This window comes from Chamaea fasciata, unplaced genomic scaffold, assembly GCF_029207755.1.
Source record: "Chamaea fasciata isolate MVZ Bird 193981 ecotype frontalis unplaced genomic scaffold, bChaFas1.0.hap1 SCAF_6, whole genome shotgun sequence".
NCBI classification, from domain to species: Eukaryota; Metazoa; Chordata; class Aves; order Passeriformes; family Sylviidae; genus Chamaea; species Chamaea fasciata.
Window position 1 is genome coordinate 50,190,058 of NW_027094091.1, and position 20,755 is coordinate 50,210,812.

Sequence of the window (20,755 nt, forward strand, 5' to 3'; positions counted from 1 at the left end):
GATGCCTTTTCAAAATGTTTTTTTCCTTACAGATTGAGTATTCCATAAAACCCTGCCTGCTGTTCATTAAGTCAGATGCTGATGAAGAAAGGAGCAGTCCCTACAGCAGAGCTTTGCTCCTGCTGGGAGTCTCACACAGCCTGAGGATGGGATGTTGACACTCTCCAGGTGCAACAGCACATGTCCAGGGCAGAGTAATCCTAAATCCAGTCCTTACAAAGTCTCAGGAGAAGAACCTTTTCTATATGCTAAAATTTTTATCAGTCAGAAGAAAAGATTGTCCAATTGTTTGTTCTTTGACTTTTTAATTACTGTTTACACGATCATAAAACTTTTGCATTATCAGCAATATGCATTTACATTTTTACATTACATTTTCCATAGGCATTGGTAAGGTCCCCTCTGAGTCACCTCTTCTTCAGGCTGAACAGCTCCCTCAGTCTGTCCTCATAAGAAAAATGCTCCTGCCCCTTCATCATCATTGTCACCCTCCACTGAACCTGCTCCAGGAGCTCCATGTCTGTCTTGTCCTGAGGAGCCCAGAACCGGACACAGCACTCCAGATGTGCCTCACCAGGACTGAGCAGAGGGGGAGAATCACATCTCTACAATAAACATAATAGAAAAGTCTAATGTAAATTAGGACACAAATCTGAGTTTTAGATCTAAATTTTTTTCAGAGAAAGGAAACTTAGAGTCCCTCTGTAGCCACAGTGCCAATACCAGCTGTTGAGTTTTCACAGAATACATAAACCAGGGAAGATGTGTGGTTCAGGTAATAGACCTGCCATTTTTTATGAGGCCCCAATTTCTTTTTTCTTGCAGATCATTCTATCTTTCTGCAAACAAACAGGGACTGGCACTGCACTACCTGGTTTTTAACATTTCTTCTTTTCTAAACAAAGTCCATGTTGAATAACCAAAAAGTAACCAGGTGCGCTATAAGCTTAGCACAGTTAACCTTGGAAAAAGTTGCAGTCTACAGTCACCCAAACTTGCTATACTCATCAGCTTCAGATTACAGTTTTGCAAAGTAATTCTACTGTAAATACTTAAATAATGCATGAAAGCGTCATGAGTAAGACTGCTGATCTATTGCAGTAGCAGACTGCTTGCTGTCTCTGTCTGGCAGCCAATCTCGATTGCTATTCATCAAAAAGTTTCCATGGAAATAAAAGGTAATGGTTCCAGTACTGCATGAGAAATTTTTAATTATTTCCAATACTTAGTCATTATTAGCAGTGCTCAGGTTATGTTTGAATATGTGAGTCTATTGCATTTGTGGAAGTCAAGCAAGACTCTTGGGACACAGTATTACAGAAAGCTAGGGAGGATGAGGAACTTTTCATTCACAAGTTTTTAAAAATGTTATCTGGGAAAATAAGACTCTGTGCTGGTGGTGCTTTCGATTTAGATTTATCAACCTGATATACCCCAGGCATGTGGGATCAAAGGTTACAGAAGACTGATACCAGAATGATCAATAATCGTAAGGTAACACTAATGAGAATATCTTCTGCAAGTATGCAGTTGGTCTTTTATGCCCATGGGTGCCCAAAAATAAAAAGACAGTAATTAATCTCTATATTAACTAGCAATTGTTTACAACACACAGAGAAGCAAAGGGGCATCTTGTCAGCAGGAAATCATTTGCTGAGAATAATGGACTGTGATGCTGGAGATCTGGCCAGGATTGCTTGGCTACTGCGCCCAGACCACACAGGGAGGCCTTTTAAAGTTTTGATCTCATTGGAGCACTCTTTTTCTCTCCAGTGTTGTGATGTAAAGCCTTTTTGGCTGTAGTGGCTGTGAAGCTCGATTTGAAGTCTGACATGGATCTGAAATCACACAAAGGAAGCAGGGCCAACCTTTCAACTCCTAGGGTCACTGGGAGGGAATCAAATATCCTGGTCTTGCACCAAAAGAGAGCTGTTAAGTTGCAGGTTGAAAGGTATAGGTTGAAGGTTTTAAACTCTTGTTCTGACTAAAATGCTCCTGCCTCACCAGAAGAGACATTGTTGAATTTTTAGTGTCTGTGTATGCTCCTGGAATAAAAAGCACATCAGTTTGTTTTAGAAATGTGAAATTGATTTCAGAAGACTAGGTGGGAAAAGTGCTTCTCTCTTCATGCAAGCAAAACACATTAAAAACTGTTCTCTGAACAACAACTCTATATTATGCATTAACAACTCTAAATTACTAGCAGAAAATTCTAAACTCATATTCAATTTCTAAGCATATGATCAGATTTTAAAGATATTTAGCAATTTTATTAATGTATCTTACTTTTAAAAAATGGTGCTAAAGTTCCAGGTGGTAGTCACTTGCACATGAAAATAAGTAGCTTTCCCATTTAAATAATGCGTACATGTTAAATATTTTCTGATTTTAAATATTTGTGTTTCCAATAATACAATTCATCACTAAAACTTTACTGAAGATGAGCTGACTTCTTGTCAGACAGTTAAAAGTCTGTACTGCATTAATTTAATTTTTAATTTTTTTTTTAATTTAATATTTTTTAACAGCAGTCTGTGGACAGAAAAAAAAGAAACAAAATAGAGGTATAGAGGTTTTTTCCCTTCTCCACACATTTTCTATTTTTATACATGCTTCTGAGCAGTAATTAAAAAAATTACTCCACACAGGCTCAGCCAAAAATCCCGTCAAGGTATATGGAAGATGTAAGATAACAGTCTTTTACAAAATATGCTGTTCACCTCAGTGTTTCATATATCTGCAAAGAAGAGTGGGAAGAAGTATATCACTGGCCCTAAAGGTAGACTACCCTAAAGGTACTATGAAAGGACTTACTGGAATTTCAGGAAACTTTATAAAGACTTTACCTCCTTTGTAGCTCACAAATCCTAAAAAGCTCTCAGGAAGAATGTAAGAACCCAGGAGCCTACTGGCTTAACAGCTCCACTATCTCTTTTCCCATTGCAATATTTTCCCTTTCCATGTATCCTATCAGTCCTGGCTTTGTGCTAGGCATGAATCAGGTACTCAAGGACAATCCCATTTCATATATTTGGGCATAAGTAATTGGATGCTATGTACAGAGTGCATGCACCAGGGTTGTTTTCTTGAAGGTAGGTGCCCAAATACTCGAGTCCATCACCCAGCCCACGTATTCAGCCTCTGACCTCCCATGATATGTAGTCTCATTTACAACTTATCTCAATTTCATTTACAAATCTGAGTATCACTTCTTTTACCTCTCAAGGACCTTCTCAGTGGAACTGCACTGGCAGGTCTCTGATCACAGCCCAGCCTCCTACTAGCAAGCTGGTATTGGGTCTCTTCAACTGCAATTAAAGCAACTTTCCTTTACTTAAGCTGCACATTTGACCTGGGCTTTAAAGGCTCCTCAACCTGCAGCAGTCCAGCAGCACTGAACAGTGACTTGGCTTGTCTGGAACTGTGACAGTTCCTAAAAAATTGCATCATCTGTACTCTCACAACAGTCAGTGCTAAACCAGTCTAAAATATAAAAACTTTTTGGAAAAATGTTTTGGGCAACCCTTCTTAAGTTCAAACATTCCTTTGAAATGTTTATAAATATTTAGGATACAAATATCACCAACCATGCAAAATTCGAACCATATGTACTTCTGTGCTGCCTTTGGCAAGGAGCAGTTTCAGATGAAGGTAACATTAAATACATCAAGAGTGTGTGTGTGACCATGGCAACACAAACTGAAGTATAAAAATAATATGAAATTCTCAAACTGTTGGACTTATTAGAAATGTCTGCCTCATTTCTGCCCAGTATTCCTCCTGACAACTCCTGAATCACAGAACAACCACAACCCAGAAGGGTGTATGGAGAGGCTGTCATTTGGGTCAGTGAAGTGCTCACAGGACAAAGACGGCGAGTTTACCTGCTATTACCACCCACCAAAAACATGCTTGTTTTATCAGAAGTGGCTGGGCACCAAAGAAGACCTCACTGGCTCATTTGGAGATTGCAAGGCAAATGCCAAATACCATGAGGCAAATAGCAGCCACTGAATGGGAGACAAACACAGCATCTGTTGGGATGAGAAGGATGGAGAACAGCGTGTCAGGTCACCTCTACCAGCAGCAGCAGCAGCACCATAAGGAATACACAGTTATCTGTAACCACCATGGTCTGATGGATGCCAAGAAATAAAACAGAGGAAAAACCAGCTTGATACACGAGTACAGACAAAATTAAGTATCAGATCTAAAACATGATACATTTTGGGTAACAGGAAAATGATGACTTTGACAAGGACAAGCTGCAGCTTTGTGAAGAAATTAAAAGCAGGTTCTTGGGTAGGATGCAGAACAGACAGGACAGATGGGACAGTGAGGTATTTGGCTAACTATGCCTGTCCTTCACACATGAAGTGTCTGAAGCAGTGTGTAATAATGAAAGAAGAGTTCACTGCATCAATAGAGTCAACTAACTGGTCCTGAAGACCACTCTGAGCAGCATCCCTAACTGAGAAATCCCTTCTGAAAACCTGAGCCCATGTGCACATTCTGTGAGTTAGATTACCCTCACATGATGTCTGGGGCACCACTTAAAACACTGGTCTTGTCCATCTCAAAAAGAAAGAGCTCACATTAGAGATGACTACCCCTGCTACACCCTTCTCCTCAGATTTAAAGTCCATTGGCAATAATTATTGAGTATTCTTACTCGACCTTCCTCTTCATCACACTAATACATGGCATCTTATTGTCACAAAACATGAACTTAGAAATGTCTAAAGAAAGCACTAAAATTGCTTTTAAAAAGCACTAAGAAGCCTTAAAACAATATGATTGATATTAAGAGAATGTTGATTTATCAATCACTAAGAGGGCTCCTGGCATACTGAAGAACCATTTATAGACTTTGGGCGCTTTAAATCATAAATGAGCAGGAAAGTTACATAAAACCAGTTAATATTAGATTAACTGGTAGTCAGATTGGGAATCTTATTTAGAATGGCTTTGAAACTAATTTTAATTAATTTTTTAAATTATAACAAAGGAAAGTTGGCAAATTCAGGTTGTTGCCAAAAAAGGCATAAAGGAAGGATCAAGTGATCAACTAACTACATGTAGCTGTATTTAAAAGTGGGTCATTATGCATTTTCTAAATTAAAAATTAAAAGGAACATTTTTCACAGACTGTTACATATCTTCTAGCTGTAGCTCTTTAACTTTAAGTTACATATGCGATTTCATACTTCCTATTTTGTAAAAAGAAATAGCGAGTTTCCAAAAACGGCTAAACATGTAAAGACCATATTTAAAGCTTGTGATGAGGTGAGAAGAAGTGACAAAGGCTTTGACAATTTTGAGAGCAGGTAGTGTGAATAATAATAATAAAAAAGGTCCAGAATCTTTAGCTTTTCTCTCAGAGAAATGCAAAGAGCCTGTAGCTATTATGAGATGGGATATTAAATTAGTGTCTCACATGTAAAATAAAAATGGCAGCTCCAGGCTACCTATAAGGTGTGAAGATTAATTAATGGATGTTTGCATTCTTTGTTGAAGATCTAAGACACTGTGTAAGTCCTGAGCATTATTACAAAGAAGGATTTTCAGACCTTGGTAAGTTCAGTTTCCACAGTATAAATGACTTCATATTTCTTCTAAATAATTCTCCAGTACTTTTGCCAGTGCTTGTCACCATCTCACTGCAAAAACTGAAACCTTGGCTATCTTAAAGGCAAGATGACAAAATTTTGCAAACTATCCGTAATAATGTATTGCAAGGCAGAACAGTGCAAGAAAATATTAACCATGATGAAGGCCCTGAAGTGTGTTACATTCTCTTAAAACTGATTCACTATTGCTTAAGGCTTTCTACACATGAGAAAAACAAACAAACAAAAAAAAGGATAACAGGAACTAAAATGTATTAATATCTGTCTTTCTGAAAATCAAATAAAGGAAGTACTGGAAAAACCCAACCCTGATGGGTCCAGCCCAAGCCCCATGAAAGTCAACATGAAAACTCTACTGACTGCAGAGCAAAAGGGTCTCAGCCAATGCATTATATTTTTTTAGCACAATTTTATTGAAGAAAAGCAAGTTATGCTAGATAACTACTCATAGGCGATTTGGAAAACAGCACAAACACTGAGGTGACAAAGGCAGCTGCCAATACTTGCTTGCCCAAGTTAGTAAAAGGGAAAGCAGATTTGTAAAGGTGAAGAAAGACCTCTGGCACTGACTGGAGATGAAAGAACCAGAGACATTAAATTTAGATAACAGTAGTACCATATATTAAAGAAAACAATTTTAATTCCATCTATACAAAAATAGGCTTGGCAAGACAATTCACTGTCTAGGGAAGATATGTTGCCATTACATAGTTCTAGGAAATATCACCTGGGGAAAAGATTCTGGTATGTTTTAACTTAATTCTTTTCAAATAGAAGTCCCAATGTTTCTAGACTGTGAACAATGTGAACAGTAGAAATAATCATTACCTACAAAAAAAGCCTTGGTTTAGGAATGAATAGAAGTCCTTAAATATCCATATATACCCTGCTGCTTCACATACTGCTTGCTTTTATTTGGACCAGTCATGTAAAAGAATTAATGAAGAATTGGTCTGAATGTACCTTGTGCTGGAGGATGACTGCATTATTTTCACACAGACCTTTTGTTCAGTTTACTTTTCCCTGCTGACAGGATGTCCCATTTTCAGGAAGGCAATCTGCTTTTCAGCTGCTGCTCTCCTTGGAGAAGGTATGGCACGGCAGCTAGGAGGTAATAACCTCGTGTGTCTCCAGCTGTCTGCAGGAATTGCCAGTGTATGCCGGGCCACAAAATGGAGAGGGAGGATCATGGCTGAATTTCTGGCTTCCTTCTGTCTAATTGTGGTTTAATGATCTGACTAGTGGTTATCTTGCCCATCAACTGCCCTATGCAGCAAAACAGGCCCCATGAATCAGGCACATCATCTCAGCAGGGCAGGGCTATTTATAGACCTGAAATACGTAATTTAATAATACTTCAGGCCAGATTCACAGCTGATGTGAACACGCACAGTCTCACTGAAGTCACTGGATCTTTTCCGACCAGCTTTAGGCAAGGAGCTGGCTATCTGTTTATAAGGATTGTAGAAAAGAGCCTTTATTGACACACTATGCAAAGGCAGGAAAATCCCATACTCCCACTGGGTTGTCTCACTGCACGCCAGTTTCTCAGAGCTCTGAGCTAAATTGAGGAAACTCAATTACAGAGAGTGTCATAGCTGCTAAAGGGTCTGTAATTCATCACCTGCAAAACAAGGGTAGTCAACACTGAAAAATACATGAGCTCCTCTGAGTTTTTGAGCTACTGGAGCAGTAGATCACAGCAGCATGTATTCCAGTTCTCTTCCCTTCCTTCCAGGTTAGTGAAGCCAGGCTGTGAGCAGAACGCTTTCTCTGCAGAGACTCTGCCTCCTTTCTGCATCCTTTGCACAACAGCCTAGTTATTCAAGCAATCTTACTGACACCTATTTAGAGCATTTTAACATCAAGGTCAGTATCCTGGAAGGTGACACATGGGTGTTTAAAATCCTTGTGTAGCAGATACATTGGACTAGGATCTCCATCTCCCTGATTAGGCAATCCCTAATTCCAGTCTCAGTTCAGAAGCCTAAGTCAATCAAACCAGCAGGCACACTTGGGTCCTTCCTACTAGAATGAGCTCCACAGGGACAAAGGAAATGCCTGGTGTCTGAGCACCAACTTGTTTGAATGCACCCTTGATGCTGTGAGTTAGTCTGGTCAGGATTGTTGAGACAATGCTGAGAAGCAAATTCAGGCACTTGAGGGACTTCAAAGGGGAAAAACAAGTCTCTCCTCAGATGTCCAAGTGTTCCAGATACCGAGTCAAGAGACCTAAGGATAGCCATTAAGATATAGGTCTCAAAATCCATTTTTGTGATTTTTTTAATAACAGAAATTATCAGTAGTTCAGCCCTGAATCATTACGTATATTTAGATGCCCAGCTCTGGAAATTTTTCTCAGCCTGGAGTTGTTCTACCTGTAGTGTTATATTCCACTAAAAACTTCCAGTGTTTTCTCCTTTTTTTTTTTTTTCTTTTGCTAAGCTATCAGTGTGGCAGAAAGAAAATACGTGAAAATAATTTCTGAGCAGGTACTCCAAAATGAGATAATGCCACATCAGCTGCAATTGTTATAAGAGAGAGGCTTTGTGGAGAAGTTAGATGAGAAGAAGCACACTTGCAACGTAAGAGAGTTTTGTGGGTGTTTTTGTTTGTTTAACAATATTGGTCTTTCATACTTGAAAACAAGAATGATGATGCTCTCATCATTTCAGGTGCATATTCAAAGCAGGGATTACATTTTTAAGCACAAGAATGAGTGGAAACCAAGGAGAAAGTGGGTTGCAAGAAATACTATGTGCTCTAGTGCCAACTTCTTGGACTTACTGAAGTACACAGCAGGCTGTACTGTCAATTAATGGGATCAACAGGATGGTGTGCCCTGGGGCATGCCACATCTGGCAGATGTTCTGAGGACAATCTGATTCTCTCTCAGCATTGTGCATGGCTCTACACATCTGTTTGTGAAAGCTCAAGGCTCAGTTTATACCATTGTTAAACCCAAAAATATCTTCTCAAACGTGGCATGCACAAAAAACAGTGAGAGAAAGCTTAGGAAATAATCCATGAGAAGAGAGCTGAAAGCAGAAAAACTCACCAATCAGACAGTCTGCCTGCTCCTATCCAAGTTCCCCCAAGTCCTGGTGAGGTGGAGGTGAGAATTTGAAAAGAAGATAAAGAAGTCTCATATTCACTGATGACCACAGAAACAATGACTTTCTCAGATTGGATACAGATGACAATTGATGTGCTGATGAGAAAAATTTATCCTGCTTTAAGAAATGTGCTTTATATAGTTGGTGAATGTGAGGTGGCAATTATAAATACTGAGGGATTTTTTTTACTACTGGGGAAAGTTTTGAAGAGCTTTTCAGAGAAATCTCTCATCACTACAATATTTTCACCTTTAGATTCAATTGACCTGACTCTGCTTGAGGTAATAGATGTGAGAGTCAGTAGAAACACCACCTGGATCAATGCGGTAGGAAAGCTGAACCTGGTAGCCAACGTCAGATGTTAGATGAAACAACTTGTACTCAGAAATATTTTTAGTACCTCTTTCAAACCAGTTTAGCTGATGTTTGAAGTAAAGCTAATGGCACCTTTCTGACATAAGGATGTATCTATGTTGATGAAGCTGCATCTATTTTTGCCAACATTAGTAGCAAAACATGAGAATTTTACAGGTTGTAATGGTGGTTTTGATTTAACACAGATTTTTCTCTGGTGCTGAGAAAGGTGTTAAAACAGACTTAAGCACTCTCATTTTTAAAGTAGCTATTTTGTGTTAAGCAGTCCTGTTTAAATGAAAATCATAAATTGTGCATGTGCTCCTGCTGGCTATTAGCTTCTAGTTAGTAGATTCTGAATTACCTTCCAAGTGAAATGCTTATGTGAGTCACAGTTCATAATATTGCTTATTCAGCTACACCTCTGTAATTTGAGCTAATTGAGTTAAGTAATAGTGTCACAGGACTTTGGTACAGAGTTTCTGCTCTGGCTGTAGTCACTTGTTGTCAATTATCAACTCACACTAATCACTATTACTGTCAAAACTGACAGTAGTGTATGGCAGTATTTATCTTACTCCAAAAGGTTCATTTGCATGTGGTATCTATTCTCTACATTCATACCTTATTCCCATTATTTGATGTGTTCTCACCTACCCTCCCCCATTCTATCCTTTCCTCTTTCTGTTATTAGCCATAGCCCTCTTCCATGATCATTTTTTAATTTATAGTATTAACCCCATTATTTTAGCACTGATTAACAAATGTGGGTTCCCTGGCAGTCTGCTTTCCTCTTCTCCTCCTCATAAATCATTTCCATAATAGGCTTCTTGTTACTCTGAATGCCTGCTCTGCACATTTTTCCAATTAAGGTGCTGGAGAGTCTTAAACACCCCTCAGCAGAGGAGAACTGATCTGCTGAAGTCCAAAGGATCAGCATCATCTCATTGGAAATGAGAGAAAGGAATGGCTGATTGTGGCTTTATCTTGCACTACTCTGCTGAAGCTTTCAAATTTGCTTGCTGCTGCTGCTGCTACAATATTGGAGAAGATTTTACAACAGCAGTATATTGATGGTATAAATAAGATCAAACAGTACTCCTGTTAATGATGAGGCTTAATAAGGAAGAAGACATAAAAAAAATCTTTCAAATCCCTATAGTGTTCTACAGTTTGTTTATTCTCTTGTTTCCTACAGCTCTCTTCAATATTCTATCTCTCTTATCATTCTTTGTTATGACTTTGATACACTTAGATATCTGGCTTTCTTCTAGGCCTTATTTTGTATTAGAGTTAGATTACTTCTTCTCATGCTATATGGACAATATTTGTTTTCCCATACCTTCCCTGTTTTTTTCTTCTTTCCACATATCTTTTTTCTGCTTCTGCCTTGCTGCATGTCTCTCCAAAGTTCTTTGACATTTGCTGCCTTCTAGTGACTGCTTTATCTGTTCATTTTCCTTTTAATTTCTATTCCCAATCTTCATTCTACTCCTTTCTCTCTTTGGGTCCTTCCTAAACAAGGTCTTTCTGTATTTTATTCAGATTGATTATTTCAGAATACAGTCGCTAAACACAAGTATAATAAACATAACTTAAACTCATCCATCAACACAATTTCACATGGAGCAAGAATTTTTCTGGCTGAATTTAGAGAATACAATTAGTTAGGCCCTATTATGGAAAAATACAATCTGAAAAAAATTAAGAATTACATAAAGATTAAGATGGTCAGGTGTGGCCCCTGGACCATCATTTTCTTCCATCAGAGATGCAGTGCATGGTACCACAGCTCTCTCCTGGACATCTCATTTTCATTTTGCTGAAGGCCATGCCCTAAACCACTACAGTTCATGTTTTTAAATCTGGCTTGCAGCCGACACTCCAGCACACCTTTGCCGAAGAGAGTAGCTTTCCCTCTGGTCTTCCCAGTGGGCTTGGGAGGCACCACTTGCAGCTGAACCATTTGCAGTGCACAAGGAGGGTCTGCTGCTGATAGGATGTATGTGCAGAAATTTTGATGCCTGACCTTTGCACTGGCACCTGGCTGAACTCATCTTCCTCAGGGCCTGTGCCTGCAGGGCAGGGCAGAGCCCAGGAGCTTTTTCTCCTCCCTGCAGCAGCTGGGTAGCAATAGAAGAAGCTATGGCATTCACAAAGCACTGTAATCCTCCTTCCTGCCTGGGACTTCCAGAAACAGGTACAGCTGAGGTACACATGAAGTATTTCACAGCGTACTGTGAAGTCGGGAAGATAAGCCTGTAGTCAGTCATGTCCTGCCTGCACTGAAAGCAACTGCCTGGAACACTCACTGGCCTCCTGCCAGTATTTCTAATTCATCTCTGTACCTCAATAATTCACCAGCACCCCAAGCCCATGCTGCTCCAACAGAGAACCCCCTTGCCCTTACACAGCTTCTGCCAGACAGCACAAGTCTGAACTTTTCCCTACAATAAAGAAAATACTGCCTATTCAAGCACTGTTATCAAGAACTTGGCTGTGTGGGTTCCTCTTTAGTGCAACTCCTCCCCAGTTCTTCACAGGGAATTGCTAAAAATAGCATTTTTGTTTCTTCCCTACTGCTTGGTCTTTGGCATTCTATTGTAATTTTCCAAGCAGTCAATTTGTAAGAAACACCACTGAGAGACCCTACATGAGTTCTCTCTGAGTATTGTGATTTAGAAAGCCTAGACAGAGCTGAAGGACCCAGTTATAAACCATACAGTCCTGGACACCAGACAAGGTCACCTCTGGATTTTCCTACTAATCAGCACTGGAAGGGTCAAACAACTTACCTTTGATATACTGAAATGCAAGAGTTTTGTGCCAGTTTTCCCCTAATAAAGCAGTAACATTAAACATACCAATAATTTTGTCTTCCAAAGTGACCCTTATACATCCAGCATAGCTGAGAGAAAAGGAGAGGAAATAACCTGCAACATAGATTGAACAAAGGCTCTGGAGATTTAGTGTGCAGCTTCCAATGTGAATTGTCGTTTAGCAACAAACCTGACTTAAAATATCCCCGGTTTTATCACCTTTGCAGCTTGGTCCTGCTTCTATATCTCACCTAGACTGCCTCCTCCACACAGAATTAATGCAGCTTTTAAGGGTGTGGACTGAAATAATCTAGGTTGAAAAACCCCATGGGATGGGGAGAGTGGTAGGGTGGGAAAGGCAACAAAAAAACTGACGCAAAAAATTTAATTGATGACATTGTTCATCTAGTAAAAATTACTTTTGGAGGGTAATGAATTACAATTATTTTAGAAAATGCTTTGTTATTATTCATGGATCCTGTAGATTAAAGATTGTTGTAGAGACTTGCATGCTGTGACGAGAGGCTTTTGAAAATTACTTGAGAGTAGCAAAATTCCTGTAAACAGGTATTAGTTCCAAATATGCACAGACTGAAAAAGAAGAAAGGAGCCAAGGCATTGAACGTCACATGAAAAACATGTTTAAGTTTTGAAATTCAGAATATCACAAATTTTTTCACACTGGGGGAATGTTTTTTTTTTCCTGTGGAAAATGGCCTCTGTTGTCGTCCACTCAAATGTGGGACAGTGGGGTGATGCCTCCTAAAGATGCAAATTTTGATGGATTTCTCACAAACCAAAGCTGCCAGAAAACAGGTGTTTGGCTGCACTTGGAGACCCAAAGGCCACCTGTGAAATGACCCCAGACACTGGGGGAATGAGCTCTTTTTCCCATTGAAAATGGCCACCATTTGTGTCCACTCACACCAGACAATGGTGGGGTGCCAAGTCAAAAATTTGCAAAATTTGTAGGATTTCTCCCAAACCAAAGCTGCCATGAACAAGGACCCTGGCTGCACTTGGAGCCACAAACATCAACCCTGGGGAAATGAATTCATTCTCCCATGGAAAATGGCCACCGTTTGTGTCCATTCGCACTGGCCGAGAGAGGGTTGCTGCCTTTAAAATTTGAAAACTTTGATGGATTTCTCCTAAACCAAAGCTTCCATCAGCTAGGTCTCTGGCTGGCCTTGGAGCCCCAAATGCCACCTCTGAGCTGACCCTGAGACACTGGGGGAATGAGGGTTTGTTCCATGGAAAAAGGCCTTTGTTTGTGTCCTGTTGCACTGAGAGACAGTGGGGTGCCACCTCCTAAATTTGCAAATGACACAGGATTTTTCCCAAACCAAAGCTGCCAGCGACTAGGACTCTGGCTGTACTTGGAGCCCCAAACTCCACCTCTGACCTGACCCTGAGACACTGGGGGAATGAGGTTTTTTTCCCATGGAAAATGGCCACCTTCGCAATCACTTGCATGGTGTCTTAAGTGGTACACTGACTGAAATTTTGCGTTTTTGTCAATTTTTTTGAAAGTCCTGGAATTTCTTTTAGTCTCTCCTTCACCTTCTTTTTAAGTAGCTTTTGATTTTGCAGTGTTCCTGCCTGTTTTCCTTCCCTGTAAAGAGCTATAGAGACCCTACTGAAACTCACTAGCTCCTTATCAGAAGAAAAACAACTTTCTGAAGTTTGAAACATATATGAAATATTTAGCAAGCACCAAATCGTTCTTTCTACAAAAAGAGGTCTAAAGGGTCAGATTTTTTTCAGTATATTGCAAAACAGTTTCATATATATTTAATGGATCCTGCTAATTTGACCAAATGTCAGATTAATAGGGCCAGTGATTCAAAAACGTAGCAGCTGGTTCAAGAACTTAGATGTTTTTAGCCAATTTGAATGTAGATGATTCAGCTATGTAGAACATTTTTTCCCCTTTCATTTCCCTTTCCTTCATTAACCTTTACCACAACTTCATATGGCATTAGAAAGATGTTTTATTATTTCATCTGTTTCCTGGCACTTACTGAACCTTGACTTACTCAAAATGTCTCTCCTGTGGAAGAAGGGAGGAGAAAAGGGCCTGCTGGAGGTTTTATAAAGATGCAAGCTCACAGGCTAGACACAGGAAAAATAGTAGCTCACTGCTAAGATTTAGGTTGCAGCAGCCTGAAGGGAGGCCACCATTGAGGGAAAATGAGAGGAGGCACAAACGTGAATCGAGATCAAGGCAGTGAGTGACAGATGGCAGTGTCAGCCTCGCCCCACGGAACAGGAAAAAATATCGCCATGAGACTTCCCAGGGATGTGTGGCAGCCACAGCCATGCCCATGCCTGATGGGAGTCTTTGCTTATCGAGACTGCTACCTGTTTTGTTGTTCCAGGGTGACCTCCACAGCACTGATGTTTCCAACCTAGGCTTGAAACCAGAGTTTTGATGCAAAGACATGTATAATTAAATGACATACCATAAAGGAAAGTAATTTTTAAGTCTATAATACAAAAGAGGATTATGGATCACTGTACTTCAACAGGAAATTCATGGATATTCCTCCCTGACAGATCAATTTGGAGCCCATGCCTCCAGATGACTTTTCCTTCCCTGTTTTTTCCTCCAATCATGGATGTCCTTTAGAGGAAGCTGTAATAAAACTAATTTCTACCATCACTAAGGGCACTGCAGATGAAAAATGAGAATACAAGTTGAAATGAACGTAAATATTACATGCTAAAATATATCACTGTTCAGAATGCAGTAGGGACTGAGCACTGTGCAGTCCTGCATATATTCTGTAGCTTGTGACAAAGTCATTTCTGTTTCTTTCAGGAAGATAAATAGGACATAGAGTTCAACTATATAATCAGTTAACATGTGTAGGGTATAGGAGAGAGTAGCATTTTCTCTTCCTATATCAATCTTTTTGGAAGCAAATAAAGCGTATGAACTTCCAAACTATCAAATGCTAAATGAGCTGCATTGAACTCCAGAATCAGAGTTTAGACACAAAATCAACAAAATTCAGTTACCAAAAAAAGGGAAGGAAAAGTAAAGATGAAATTTAAGAGCTGGATTTTTATAATGATTCAATATCTATAGCATGAAGTCGAGCCTTGTCAAGCTCTTGTTTATTACCTGTGAGACTGGAGAGTCTTACAATGGCACTCAAAGTGAAATGATGTCTAATGAAAGGATTTTGTGGCACTCAAAGTGAAATGATGTCTAATGAAAGGATTTTGTTGGTTTGGATCTAAAAATAAGGCCTATCCTTCATATTAATTTCAGTTAACATTTAAGTCTGGCTATGACACATGTATGGGATTGAGTTCCAAAAAGCCAATTTAAAAAAATATTGACCTGTGATGTATATTTTTGCCAAGTAAAATGTATATAAATTATGTGAAAGCTTTTAGTCTTACTGTACTACCTGCTACAAGTATTCTTCATTGCCTTTGATTTGGAAAAAACCTCAAACAATTAAAAGCTTAAAAAGAACACCTAAACTTACTATTTAACCCATAAATGGATCATATTAATTTCTTAATATCTAAATTTATTTTAATGTTTCTATAGTATAGCAGCATATACAAGAGGTTAGAAGAAAGTAAGTTTGGAAAAAGGATACTTAAAGCAAAAATTTCCCATTTCCAAATTCACTATAGTATGAAGAATATTAATATACTTCTGTTTTCATTTGTTTATGTATAATTACTCTGGGTGATATTGTAATGTAGGAGAAAATACAATGATAAACATGTTTAGGACGAAGAAGAGAGAATTTGCAGTATCATTTTCTCTGTAATTTATTTCACTGTCAATGCAAACTTTTCTAGAAAAGAAAAGGAAGCTGAAGATCTGTGCCAGCATCCTCAGATCCTGAGAGAAAAATGTAGCACACAGATGGGTGATCATGAAGTTCAACAAGGCTAGTGCTGGGTCTGCCTTAGGGCAGGCTTTCTGGAAATATCTGGGCTCAGAAGCAGGATGAGTGCCAAAGTCCTTGGGTCACCATGGTTTCTGTCTGAATTCTTTGGTAATAAATACATTCAAGGAATCTGGTTGTTTGCATGAGGCAACTAAGCTCTGCCACTCTTTCCTAGGCTGGATGGCACTTTCTATATTTTGGAAGTAGAGATTATCAGAGTAAAGAGGATAACTTAGGTACAAGACTCATAGTAATGTAAAAAAAAAAAAAGTCCATATTCTGGCCCATAACTACAGTTTTTAATGGGATTGCATGACACATTCAGGTGAAATAGGAGCTCACAAACCTTCAGCCAAACTTAGCTGTGCTGCCTTGTACACCTTTGCTTGTGTAAGTGATGGCAGCCTCAGACACTGTCACTATAGCAGGCTCTGCCAGCTCCAAAAATCTTTAAAAATTAAAAGCCTATTCAACCAGAATTTTTTTTAAACCTCTTTAGTCTATAAAAGCTTTCCTGAACCAAATCATCTAACCCTACTTTCTAGATAGAACGAGACCCAGAAGGAAAAAGGTGTTTGGGAAGGTCTGGATGAGACCACTTTTATACAAAGTAACACTCAGTGTTAAAAGTAGGGGTAGTAAATTAGGCTAAAAGCAAAATGTGGTAATGGACAATGATAAATTATGTGACAAAATAGAATTACAAATGCGCATAGATTCAGGCATATAGAATAAACCAACCTTAAACCCCTGACATCTAGCTTGAAACGCCATTGAATCAATTAATGGATATTATGTGAACCTGATCTTTGAGTCTTTATACCTGTTCCCAGCTGTAACAAAAATCTAAGGGCTTTTGTGGGGTTTTTTGTTTGTTTGTTGGGTTTTTTTAAGATTATTGCATCACAAGAGTTAAATGGAAAAATGACTTGAGAAGAATTCAATGAAGTTTAAGAGTACCTTTAAATTGTATTTTCATAGAGGAAATACATTTTACCATAACAAGTTGTCTTCACAACAAGTTTAGCAAGAAGTTCTTGGAAACATATGCTGCAGCAATGGCAGATATCAAAAACCTTTCACTACTGCAGTTGGTTTCTGAACAAAAGCCAGCCAGCCCACTAGAAATAAAGGAGTATTTAGAATTCATCATTCCTTGCAGACCTTTATCAACCCAGGTGACTGATAACTGAGGTTATCTCTAACCATATCCAAGGTGTAATTACTTGTAAGGTGATAGTGACAGTGTTTTGCTCCTCAAATAATCTATTAAATGGTAATTTAAATGGGGCTTGGGTGTGGAAAGAGCTCCAGGCACAGCAATGGTGGTCTCTTTGTGGTTACATGTGAGGAGCAAATGAGCATGTTCATACCTCTCAATCCCAAGTCTAAGCAGCAGTTTCTGAGCTGCAAACTAGATGGGGTTGCAGGACTATGTAGGAAAGCTTTTGAGGAGTTCTGCCACCCCTTTCCTCAATGCCTCCACTGAGCCACACTGGCCTCACCAGGTCACAGCATTTCTCAGGAGGCTGCAGACTCAAATTCTGGCTGCCACGGGGACACCCCATCAGCTGGCCCCTGACACGAACACAGCACCACAGAACATCACAACTGCTTCACCTCAGGTCAGTAATAAAGGTGCTATCTATGCTTGCTTCACCCTTCCCCATTATTGCAAGAACACAAGGAATTTGGGATTCCAGCTCTACATCCATGGATGTTTTTCAGCTCACATCGTCAAAGCAGGGACTCAGCAGTGAGGAAGGCTGTTTGCATAAATGATAATAACAATAAAATCTAGGTCAAGCTGTACTGCAGATTTTATATAGATATTACAGATCCCTCTCACTCAAAAACTGCCAGGGGTCTGGAGCTGTGACTAAGATGACAAAGTGAGTGCAAAGGAAGGTCACTGGCAACCAACATACCTCTGTAAAAGCCAAACAAACAAGAAGCCAAAACTGGTACGTGTGAGAACAGATATCAAGAGAGTTGTAACTGAAATATAACTGCTCAGAAGAGAAGGGAGAGAGGTCCTTAGGACAGGGGCAACGTGCATCACATACTATTCATGGAATTTTCCCTCCAAGCAGCTGAAGCTTATCATGGAAACATTTCTCAGTATTGACTGATAAGTGGCTCTAGATAAGAAGCACCTGAATTTTTGGAGACCAGCCCTTGGACTACATTTTCAGATCAGTCAATCTCCCTGTAGGAGCAATGAAATGCTGAGATTGCACAGGTTACCTTTGAGGTTTAAGCTATGAAAAAGCCCACAGCAAGGTGGCATCTGGGAAAAATTATCTTTTGGTAACCCAAGCAGAAGAACACACAGAGAATATGCATATTTTTACAATTCTCATTCATTCCATTGGCTATCAAGACCTCTCAGTTTTGAATAGCTAAGATTTTTACCAAAACTTTAACAAAGACTGAAAAATTACTATTCATATTCTGCTGCATACATAGGCATACACATGTTACTAAAACAGATGCCTGCAGCATATTATCTCCTTAAGCAGATAATATGCATTAATTTACAATTGTTGGGATTTAAAATAATTTCTGTGCACTCCTAAAGGGTGTGAGGAACGGAAGAATAGAGCACGACACATTCCTCATGCCTGCTACGTGTCAATGTGACAATGTCACTCATTCACATACTCACTAATTGGTTCTTGTGTTCCTAGGTAAATCACTGACGTTTTAGAGATGAAATGCATATACAATTAAAATTTTAATTTTTATGTTTGTTTCTTATTTTTTGTTATTTGTATATTTCGGATATTCACCTACTACATATTACCACATGTTATTTCATTTGTAAAAAAAGACTTTGCATTTATGATCTGCCCCTAAAATAATCACCTTTGTTCTACTTATGAGACTCACAGGGTTGCAAAGGAAAATACAACAGAAGGGAAATAAATTGATTATTACATTCAGGACCACACCAAAAAAAAATTAAGTTCTTCAGAAGAAAGTAATTTGGCTGTCTTTTTAAAGGTCCACTCAAATTTTCTTCACAGGAGGAGCATCCTGAAAAACGTACAGGTTCACTGCATTTCAGAAACTAGCTAGTTTTCTAAACAAACAGATCAGACAAGGCAAACACACACACACACATATTATTTACAATCCAGTATTCCTGAAAGCATCTATGTTGACAAGTCCTTCACTCTACTCTTTGTATCTCGGTAGCAATAGTTCATCAACAGAAGAGTGACCAATATAAATAAATCAAGAAAATAAATGACCCTAAAAAGAGATTCTTCTTGAATCTGTGAGAGCTGAGTGATGGAGAGCTGGACACAATAAAGATTGAGCATTGCAAAGAAGGGCTACAAGGAGCACTTGCCTCTCAGTCTGAAACCGCAATTCAGAAGCAGACACCAGCTACCACTTCAACAGGAGGCACCTGTTCTCCCCTTAACTGAGAATCCCCTAAGCACTGAGGCTCACACAAGTACATCTGCTGCTGCTCTCCTCAAGCACAACAGTGAACCCTGCTCAGCCCTTCATTAGCAAAGCATGGGGAAAAAAATATTTTGGTGATATGCTCTGGGGTCTAGATGCAGGCTGGACAAAGAGGCCTTTTCAAAACCCTGGGTGAAGCTTCAAACCGACAGAGTACTTACCCATCACTGACGAGGTCTTCCCTCATCCCCTCCATAGCAGATCTCCCTGCTGGCAGTTCAGCTGCTTTTGATTCAACTCTAAATTGCCCTTCCCTTCCCACACCTTGTTCAGGAAGTTGAGGCACTAAGCAAATGATTCCTTCCTCAGAGGCCAGAACCTGAAAAGTTCAATACTGAAGTTGAGGAGCTTTTTTTTAGTCCTTAAAACAAAACCTCACAATGGAGGCAATTTCCAAACTCCTAATAGAATTTTTTATTAATGTCTCTTTTTTTTTTTTTTTTTTTTTTAATATGACCTTCTTTTGTCTCAGGTAATTTCAAGCCTACTTTCTTGCTGAAAACTTTTGGAATGATTAGTTTTTAGGAAGAAAGACGCTTAAAATATTTTTTTAATAGCAACATTATTTTTCAAGTATTTTCTCCTCGCCTGCCTCCAGTTCTAAGTCTCGTTCTGAGCAACAATGGAAGGACAAAGATGGGATCCATTCTTAATTTAATTTAGGTGATCAATCATTTCAGCACAGTTAAACAGTAAAAATGTGCAGAGGGATAAAGGCACCACAGAAAATTGGTGCACATCAGAATCTTATTCCCAGTCCTTCCATGTGTCATATTTCAGAATTTGTGCACGGTTCCAGCACACTGATAAATCATTTGCACTGGTAGCACCTCCTCTGAGCACAGCAGTCACAGTAGTAGCAGTGTTATTGACAGGACAGGAGAGACAGTTGGCCAAGGACTGGACCGAAGCTGAAAAGTGAACTTGTGCTCTTGGCAGAGCAAGGTGCGATTTCCCAGAGGACAAGTACTGCAGCATCATAAAAATAACAGTTTCATGAGGGATTCTCAAACTCAGGAAAAAAAAATTCTTGGCAGAATGAAAAAAGATTGAAAAAAATATTGAAATTACACCTGTGGTAAGAGGACTAATTTTGAATTCATTACACGACAATGGATGGAGCCCTGTTACTTGGCCTGTTTTGAGGCAAATACAGCACAATTCCACCTGCTGCTCTAAGCTCAACCCTCTTGCAGGAGTCACATGGCTTTGCTTGTCCTTCAGGCAGAAAACAGTTTGCATCCTGTTCAAAGATCAGACGCTGCTGAAATCTGACGAATTAATGGTTTAATTCTGCCAAACTATCCTTCAAGAGACTTTCATTTCATGGAGGAATTTAAAAGGGGTTTGCTCCTTTTGAAATATTTTGTTTGGTTAAGAAAAAAAACACTTTCACACATTCTTTGCAGTACTAGGGCACTTAGCAACTCCTCCAGTGG

General features: G+C 39.2%; 1 long non-coding RNA gene across 1 annotated transcript; it reads right to left on the reverse strand.

Moving 5' to 3' along the window:
* Positions 1-324: 324 nt before the first annotated feature.
* LOC136290671 (uncharacterized) lies at positions 325-19,517 on the reverse strand. Its single transcript, XR_010721296.1, has 3 exons — positions 19,478-19,517; positions 14,284-14,335; positions 325-605 (listed from the first exon to the last, which is right to left on the reverse strand). It is a non-coding gene; the product is annotated as an uncharacterized lncRNA (long non-coding RNA).
* Between the last annotated feature and the right edge of the window lie 1,238 nt (positions 19,518-20,755).